We start from the raw sequence: 9,865 nt of genomic DNA, 5'->3' as shown, positions 1-9,865 counted from the left end.
TGTGTTAGTAGACATAAAAACATTAATCTCCTTATACAGCTCTGTTTGAGCTCTTGGGTGACAAGGTACATTCTCAATGAGCCGTAATTTTTTGATAGGAATCTTTTTTTCTTTTTCCTGAGCCATTGTTCTCAACAGTGAATTTAAATTATTCAGCAAACCATGCTATAAACAGATGTGTTTTCATCCAGGCTTTGTTGTTTTGTTTATAGAGCACAAGTGGAGAAGATTTAGCAAAATTCTTAAGGGCCCTAGGATTTTCTAAATCGTCAATGAGCACTGGCTTCAGCTCAAAGTAATCAGTGGTATTAGCCCCTAACAGAAGAGTTAGCCTGTCCTTTGCAACTTTGAAGCCAGGCATTGACTTTTCCTCTCTAGCTATGGAAGTCCTAGATGACATCTTCTTCCAATAGTAGGCTGTTCTGTCTACATTGAAAATCTGTTGTTTAGGGCACCTTCATCCATGATCTTAGCTAGATCTTCTGGATAACTTGCTGCAGCTTCTATATCAGCACTTATTGCTTCACCCAGCACTTTTATGTTACGAAGATGGCTTCTTTCCATAAACCTCATGAACCAAACTCTGCTGGCTTTAAACTTTTCTTCTGTAGCTTCCTCATCTCTCTCAGCCTTCATAGAATTGAAGAAAGTTAGGGCTTTTCTCTGGATTAGGCTTTGGCTTAAGGGAAAGTTGTGTCTGGTTTTATCTTCTATCCAGACTGCTCAAACCGTCTCTGTATCAGCAATAAGGCTGTCTAGCTTTCTTATCACTCGTGTCTACACTAGAGTAGCACTTTTCATTGCCTTTAAGAATGTTTCTTTTGCATTTGCGACTTGGCTAACTGTTTGGCACAGCTTTCAGCCTATCTCTGCTGTCGACATGCCTTCCTGAATAAGCTTAATCATTTCTAGCTTTTGATTTAAAGTCAGAGACACTCCTTTCACTTGAACACTTAGAGGCCATTGTAGGGTTATTAATTGGCCTAATTTCCATATCGTTGTGTCTCAGGGAATAGGGAGGCCTGAGGAAAAGGAGAGGGATGGGGAATGCCGTTCCCTGGAGCAGTCAGAACACACATGTATCGATTAAGTTCACTGTCTTATATGGGCACAGTTTGTTGTGATCCAAAACAATTACAATAGTAACACTAAAGATTATAGATTGTGGATCCCCATAACAGATATAATAATAATGAAAAATTTTGAAATATTTGAGAATTACCAAAATGTGACACAGAGACACGAAGTGAGCCCGTGCTGTTGGAAAAATGGCATCAACAGACTTGCCCGATGCAGGGTTGCTACAAACCTTCAATTTGTAAAAAAAAAAAAAAAAAAAAAAAAAAACATCTACAAAGCCCATAAGGTGAAGCACAATAAAACCAGGCGTGCCTGTACTATGTTGTGGCAGCCGGAGCATGTGACCACAATGCTGGTGGGCAACGTCTCTCCCACATTTGGCCACAGGGGGCAGCGTGCATGGTGTGGGAGGCCAGGCTTGAGGCAGCATGCTGTCAGCCCACGTCTGCCAGTAACAAGAGGGCTGGGAACAGCCCCCGCAGCGGGTCTGTCGGCAGAGCCGGCTAAACACCATGGAGGCCACGACCAAGTTCAATGAGAACCAAAACCTCCCTCTGAAGCCTTTAAAAATGCAGTTCGGCCCCACGGTCTTCCTGGAGTGTTGTCAAGGTAGGAAACCATGGCTGAGCCAATTCAAGGAGACACACAGACCACGTTCCTTTGGTGACTTTCTCTTGTCATTTTTCAGAGAACAGGACCTTTAAAAAACAAAAACAAACAAACAAAAAAAAAAACACAAAAAAACTTCATTTTTTTACCACTAGATGTCACCCTTGCGCTTCCCTCCCCCACCTTCACCAGCCTGTGCTCCGTAGGGGCAAAGAGAACAAGGATAGTAGTTCCCAAAGGCCCGGAGGTTGGGAGGTCAGGGTCCTCTATGTCAAGGACCAAGGTTGAGGAAGAATTCGAAGGAAAGCGACAGCCCCCTGGAGCCGGAGTACACAGCTCTGGACTACTTTCCACAGTGTTTCTCAACTTTGGCTGCAGGCCAGAAACTTGGGAAAACTTTTAAAAAAACCTGATGCCTGGGTCTCACCCTAGGACCTTCACGTGAATTGTTTGGGTGTGTGGCATGAGCGTGGGGAGTTTTGAAAACTCCCCAGGTGGTTTTAACGTAGAGCTGAGATTAAGATTGAGAACCACTGCTGTAGGCTATCCAGAGACTGTAGGTAAAGCAAATGTTGATCAGTTGAATTATAATGGAAATGTACTCTAGGAGTTCGCTTTTATGAGCAAAATAGAATACAGGAAAATCAGTGGATTTGGGGGGAGAGTTAACTCTACCACATCACATTTTCCTAATTGGAATTCAATTTGAAAGGTATCTACTGAGAACTCCTGTCACGTGGCACCCCATGTGAGTCTCATGGTATGATATTGCTCTGAAGAGCTCTAGTGATGGGGGCAAATTACTGTATATTCCATCTGCTACCTAGGTAGTTGTCAGTTGGCTCTGAAGGGTTAAGGTGATGGAAAAGAGCTGGGAAATGGAAGCTGTAAAGAAAAGAGATTATCAGGTACATAGTGGTCCTTTTTGCCATAAATTCTCTTGCTATTATTTTTCAGGTTGCTCATAGACCTCCAATGGCCATTACATTGGAAAGTTTGGAATGCAGTGGATACAATGAACAACAATGTTTCAGCTTTATGACATTGTTACCATGTATGTATCCTGTTGGCTTTTAAGAAATCCAAGCAGCTTTTAATAGCTTGGATTGCTTGAAATCTAAAACATCCATGCAAGGTGAAGGGGACAGACATATCCCTATGTTCCTGGAAGAGACAATAGAGGGAGATATTCCAGCCTACGTTACATGGTCCATAAAATTTTCATGAATCTCATTTTTTTTGGTTTTCCATTTCTAAGATACTCACCCTTTTGCCTATTTTTCTAGAGCACCTGCCCCTAAATGGGTATAACAGGATGGTAAACAGGCTGGCTGCTGAGACTGGAAGCTAATGCCCTAACACTGAGCACATTGAGCACTGAGCATCCTACGTTGTAAAGGTAAAGCACTGTTTTTGTCTCAGGCTTATAATGATGAGGCCACCAGTCCCATGACTAACATCCATCCATCCCCTTTCCAGTCTATATGAAGAAAAAACTAGAAATTTGAAAATGATTGGCTTGACTAAACAGAACTTGTTAACTATGGAGTCATTGCCTTTAGGGGAGAAAAGCTGTATTTATCCTCTCCCTTCCTCTCTTAATGATGCCCATTCCCCACCCAACTCAGACTAGGGTGTGCTCTGCAAGGACCACTTGTAAAGACTGCGCATGCCTACGAGATGGGAGCCTGGTATCCCTTTTCCCCTGTTGGATATCTGCTGGAGCAGTGGACTTGCCAGTCTGTCCTCTGTGTCTGTTTGAACAAAGGAAAGAGAAGGAAATGGAGTGATGGCAGGGCGAGGAGAGGAGCTGGTGGGGGGCAGCCTGCACGCTCACTCCCTGGTGGGGCAAGATTCATGGGTTTTCAGTGGGCCAGTGTGAGCTTGTCTTGCCAATGTCTTTCTGCCCTCCTGCAAGGAACCTGGCCTGCAGGCGAGGAGTACCATAGTAACAGGTACTCTGGAGAGTATTATCTGGAGCATAAGGGAGAGAGAGGTCAAGCCAAAAGGATTCTCCCACCTCAGGGACGTGTGCAAAGTAAAGGCCCCAGGGACCTCTGGAAGCATTGAAATATGCACCGCATCTGACAGTCCACCACACCCAGGGAAGAAGCATCACCATAGCTGCTAAATAAAAATGCCTTTGTCACTTCCCTCTAATTCCCCCTTTTAGATCCTGATCTTGGAGATGTCTGAAGGATCAGGAGGAAGAGGGAAGACACATGAAGGGGAGTCAGACCCATCTCCTTCCCAGTGTGCAAGGCAGGTCTGGGCTGGTGGAGAAGGGCAACGGTTTGAATTGGATAGAAGAATGAATTTCAGTCTGGACTAACCGGGCTGGTCATCTTAACACCACCTGTGGGATCCACCCAGTATGCCATGAAGGAGCAGGAAAGGAAGAGCCAACAGCCCTTGTCTGAAGTCTGATAGGAGAAATGAGGTCATTTTGTCTTGTAGCCCACCAAATACATGATTGTTCAATAAACTACTTATGAGAATTTTGACTAGGCACAGAAGCCAACTTAGCACAAAGAGAATTATGGGGGAGCATCGGCCCATTTGACTGTCTCATGCTTTCCACAAGTTTCTTTTTGGCCCCAGACATGCTGGCCTACCTTTGTGTCCTTGGGTGGCTTGTCATTTGTTCTAGACCTTTAGTTCGTGATCTGTCCCAGAGAACTTATGATTGAAAGCTTCAGTCCTGATGTAGAAGGCCATTGAAAGCAGAAACTCCATTGAAAAAAATCTGAATCTGCAGGCATTTGAGGAAGAAGGGAAGAAAAAACTTGCATAAGAAAATGGAAATGAAAAGTCATACAATTTAAACAGATTTGAATGACTGTTTCCTCCTCTCTTGGAGCTAGTACTAAATCTTTTTCTGACCCTCTGCATGTATCATATGCTAGAGGTGAAACTTCTAATGTTTGCTAGTGCATCCTAATTCTGGGGTCAGATGCAGCAGGAATTGGTTTTCATAAGAACACATTGATCTAACCAGGAACTGAATTGGCCAGCAGCACCTTGATCTTGGACTTCCCAGCTTCCAGAATGGTTGAGAAATAAATTTCTATTGTTAAAGCCACTCAGTCCATGGTATTTTTGTAATAGCAGCCTGAACTAAGACAGGACACAATAATCAGTTGAATAAATAGAAATAAACATAGAAAATAATAAATACTATTGTACATTTATTATGTTAGTGTTTTTGTCTAACATATGCATATAGGCAAATATATTTTTTCCATTTTGTAGTTTGCAGATGTCATAAACATGTCTTTTCTTCAAGATGTCATTCAAAGGGCAAAGGCTTTTAATTTTGATGCAATTCAGTACGTTTCTTTTAATGGCTTGCACTTGTTGTTTTAAGGAGTTATTTGTTTAGCCAAGGTCATAGAGGTTTTATCCTATTTTTCCCCCTCTGGAACTTATGTATTTTTGCTCTTACATTTAGGTTTGTAATCCACTTCAAACTAATTTTTGTATCTCTGTGTGTGGTTTGAGCTAAAGTTCAATGTTATTTTTTTATATGGAAAAAAGCCCTAGAATAGCAAACCAATTTTAAAAACAGTTTGTAAAGCTTACACTGATATAAAAAATTGACTGACCTTATAGCAGTCAAGTTACTATAGAATTGGTGTATAAATAGACATGTGGATCAATGCAACATAATAGAGTCCAGAAATAGACCCACTAAAATATGATCAAATGATTTTCAACAACAGGATTTGCAACAAAAGAGGTTTTCCTAGTTATTATTTTGTAATTTGTGTCTAATTTATGTCTAATTTAATTCTAATGCTGTTAAATACTTTTTATAATGTCAGTCCTCTAAATTTATTGAGATGTTTTAGGATCCAATACAGTCAATATTGATAAATATAACATGTGATCTTAAAACCAATATGTATTCTGCTATTGTTGAGTCCAGCCTGCTATAGATACCAATTAGATCAGCGTAGTTGATACCGTTGTTCAGATCTTTTCTCTGTTTACTATTCTATCAATTTCTGAATGAAAAATGCCCAAATATCTTGCTGCAATTATGCAGTTGTCAATTTATCCTTTTCATTTTTATTAATTTTTACATTATGTCTTTTGAGGCTGTATTATTGTGCATATACCATTTATAAGTTTTATATTTTTCTAATGAATAGACATTTTATCATTATGAAATTAAAAATAGGCAAAGAATCTGCATAGACATTTCTCCAAAGAAGACATACATATGGCCAACTGGAATATGAAGACATGCTCAATATTATTAGTTGTCAGAGAAATGCAAATCAAAACTGCAATGAGGTATCTTCTCACTCCAGTTAAAATGGCTTTTACCAAAAAGATAGGCAATAACAAATGCTACTGAGGATGTGGAAAAAGGAGAACCCTCATACACTGTGAGTGGGAATGTAAATTAGTGCAACGACTATGGAGAACATGATGGAAGTTCCTCCAAAAAATGAAAATAGAACTACTATATTACCCAGAAATCCCACTGCTGGGCATAAGTATAAAGAAGGGGAATTCAGTATATTGAAAAGATGCCTGCACTCCCATGTTTATGGGAGCACTATTCACAATAGCCAAGATTTGGAATCAACCTAAGCAGATGAATGGATGCAGAAATTGTGGCACATACACACAATGGAATTTATATAGCTACAAAAAAGAATGGAACTCTGCCGTTTGCAGCAACATGGACGGAGCTGGAGAACATAATGTTAAGTGAAATAAACCAACCACAGAAAGACAAATTTTGCATGTTCTCACTCATATATGGGAGCTCAATATTAAAAACAATTGATCTCATGGTGACAGAGAGTAGAATGAGGGTTACCTGAGGCTGGGAAGGGTAGCAGGGTGGAGGGGGATAAAGTGGGGATGGGTAAGGGGTGCAAAAATATAGTTAGATAGTTAAATAGAATGAACAATATTTGATAGCACAACAAACTGAGTATAATCAGCAATAAGTTAGGGTATACTTTAAAATAACTAAAAGACTGGGATCTAAGTGTTCCTAACACAAAGAAATGAATGATAAATGCCTGAAATGATGGATATCCCATTACCCTGACTTGATTAATTCACATTTGATTATGCCTGTATCAAAATATCACATGTGCCCATAAAGTTATACAACTATTATGTACCCATAATAATTAAAAATAAAAAAGGAGAAAGAATTAGCAAACTTAAAGAAAGATGATGAAAATGTGATCCAAAGAATATCTGTAACCATAAAAAGACAAGAAATATTTAAAGAGACATGAATGAGGAAGATGAATAGAGCCTTAGAGAAATATAGGACATCATTAAGTGAACCAACATACATGTAATGGAAGTATTAATAACAGAAGGAAGGGAGAAAGAGTAAGGAGTACAAAAAATATAAAAGAAACAATAGCTGAAAACTTCCCAAATTTGATGAAAAACATCAATTTCCCACGTCCAAGAAGCTCAACAAACTCCAAGGAAAATAAATGCAAAGAGAGTCACTCTGAGACACAAAAAGGAATGATACATGTTACACTGATACTTGCTACCATATGGATGAACCTTGAAAGTAGTATGCTACGTGAAAAAAGCCCATGCATTGTATGATTCTATTCATATGAAATGTCCAGAGTATACAAATATATAGAGGCATAAAGTGGATTAGCTGAGAGAATTGGGGGACATGGGGAGTGACTGCTAAGTATGGGATTTCTTTTGGAGGTGATGCGCTTGTTTTAAAATTTTACTGTGGTGGTGGTTGCACAATTCTGTGACTATACCATTATGTGGGTGAATCATAGGCTATGTGAAGTATCCCTCAATAAAGTTGTTACATAAAGAAAAGAAAAAAATCATGGAAGAATGGGATACGAATGTCAGGACTGAAACATCACAATCACTGCCAGTGTTTCTGTCTCTCTGTCCCAGCAGAATGATTCATCAGTTAAACCAGTGCTGCTCAACGTGTGGTCCACAGATCAGCTGTCAGTCCGTGAGCTATTCACCATCACAGAAGAAATACAGAATCGGTAGAGCCCTGTGAATAAGCACCCTTTGACTTCAGCTGAGTGTTTGTTTGTTACACACTAAGACTCTTCCGTAAAGAGCATTTGGGAGCAAGGTGGGAGCAATGCTCCCAAATGCTCCAAGACACAAAAGCCAGAGCATAGAAAAGAAAGAAAAAACAATACATTATGGTCTTAAAAGTGTATCCTGCCACATGCATGATAGCGGATGAAGAATTTCACTTTCCCAGGGTGGTGTGGAAGTGATGTGATGAGAATCAGAGGAGGAATAAAAGAAGCAAATGGTTTTCTGCTTTAGGAGACTGGATGCATCATGGAAAGGCCAGAACCTCCAGTTGCTGACAGGCCAGAAAGAATCTCAGGCAACCAGACTCTCAGGAATGAATTTTAATGTAAGTGCTGTGTGTTATATCACATGAGAGAGAGGTTATGAGATTGGGAAATGCAAAAGTACAAACTCCTTTGCTGTATAAAAGCTTGAACCTCCAAATTAAATTATCAAGTACAAAAAATACTAAAAATAACTTTTAATCCAATATTATAGATATTGAAATAGTTAGGGAGGTTAGGAAGATAATTGGCAGGAAACCATGAGAACATCTGGGAAGAGGGATAAAGGAGGGCAGAAAAAGGCCATTAAAAATGGAAAAACAGTCAGACGCAGAGAGAGTTTCAGTGGCACATTGAGCCTGACAGGGACACGGACAAAAGCAAAGGGACTTGGTAGGTTTTACACTGCTTGTTACCCTGGGCTATAACAGCAGGTTAAAAGAAGAGAAAGCAGTCCTAATATGAGGCATGTATTTAATTCCTCTAGTCGTTAAGTGGGACACTTACTTGCAAAGCCCAAAAGAAGATGTCTTTCACTTTCCTGAAGCATCGTGACTATGGATACAGTTTTTTGACAGCTACTTTCTCACCTGTCCTGTTGTCTCATTTGCTGATGGTCAAGGTGTTGAGATAAATGGTTTGACACTTTGATTTCACTGAATATTTACTTTTCTGAGCTCTCCTAACTAGGGCGAATGGCCTTGTTATCATTTAACCAGAAGGCACTTGCGCCAGTTGGCATTCAACATGAAACCTGTTTGCACACACAGCCTGCTGGCCATTGCTTGGCCTCTTAGCAAGTGGACTTTGATTTTTTTTTTAAAAAAAAATTTATTTTAAATAGTTTTAGAATAAAATAGAAGTTGCAAAAATAATAGAGTTCCCGTGTGCTTTTTACCTAACTTCCATAATAATGACTTCTTACATTACTCTAGTACAAGGATCAAAACCATGGAATTTACAGATCTTATTCATATTTCACTGGTTTTTATGTTATCATGTTTTTGTCTTATTTTGGTTTTTGCTGAGAGTTCTATGAAAGTGCATTGGAGTTTATATGCATGTAACCACAACCACAATTAAGATAAAGAACTGTTCACTATCCCATGTAACTCCTTTAACCTGCCCCTTTATAGTCACACCTTTCCCCATCCCTAATTCCTGGCAACTTATAATCTGTTTTCCAACACTAAATTTTGTCATTTATGTAATGCGATATAAATGGAATAATACAGCATGTAACCTTTTGAGGTTATGACTCATCAAATAGAAAATATGAATTAATAGCTAGCAATTATTTTCAGAAGGACCAAATAAAGAAAAATAATGAGAAAGAAATGAACAGAACCTCAGAGATCTGTGGACACCATCAAGCATACTAATATATGCATAAGGGGAATCCTTGAAAGAGAAGAAAAAGAAAAATGGGCAGAAAATACACTTGAAAAAATAATGGCCAAATGTTCCAGATTTGATGAAGAGCATTAATTTACAGATCCAAGAAACTCAATAAATTCCAAGATAGATGCCAGAAGTTCTAACTCTATCTCCTAATATCTCATTTTATGACTCTAGAAAATGTCTTTCATCATTTTGTTTCAGACAGGGAAAAGTGTTCTGGTTTTTCAGTTAGTCAGCCCATAACTGTTGCTAATGATCCAAGGTGTAACAATCCCAGAGTGGGTTTTATCACCCCCTCCTCATTATCACATAGCCCAGTCCTTGTTTCTTACCCCTACTGTTTTCTCCTCTATGTTAGTAACAGGAAAGTTGTCCTTTAAATTTGTTTAGAGACAGGAATGACATGGAAATTTAAAAGAGTTGGGTAT

The 9,865-nt window shown here is 39.3% G+C and overlaps 1 long non-coding RNA gene across 1 annotated transcript; it reads right to left on the bottom strand.

The window, feature by feature from the left end:
* Positions 1-1,383: 1,383 nt before the first annotated feature.
* Positions 1,384-8,633, bottom strand: LOC138397379 (uncharacterized). Its single transcript, XR_011235762.1, has 3 exons — positions 8,544-8,633; positions 4,305-4,441; positions 1,384-1,778 (listed from the first exon to the last, which is right to left on the bottom strand). It is a non-coding gene; the product is annotated as an uncharacterized lncRNA (long non-coding RNA).
* Between the last annotated feature and the right edge of the window lie 1,232 nt (positions 8,634-9,865).

Source organism: Eulemur rufifrons, chromosome 16, assembly GCF_041146395.1.
Source record: "Eulemur rufifrons isolate Redbay chromosome 16, OSU_ERuf_1, whole genome shotgun sequence".
NCBI lineage: Eukaryota > Metazoa > Chordata > Mammalia > Primates > Lemuridae > Eulemur > Eulemur rufifrons.
The sequence above is the reverse complement of the archived record's forward strand: the minus strand, read 5'-3'. Positions and strand labels throughout refer to the sequence as shown.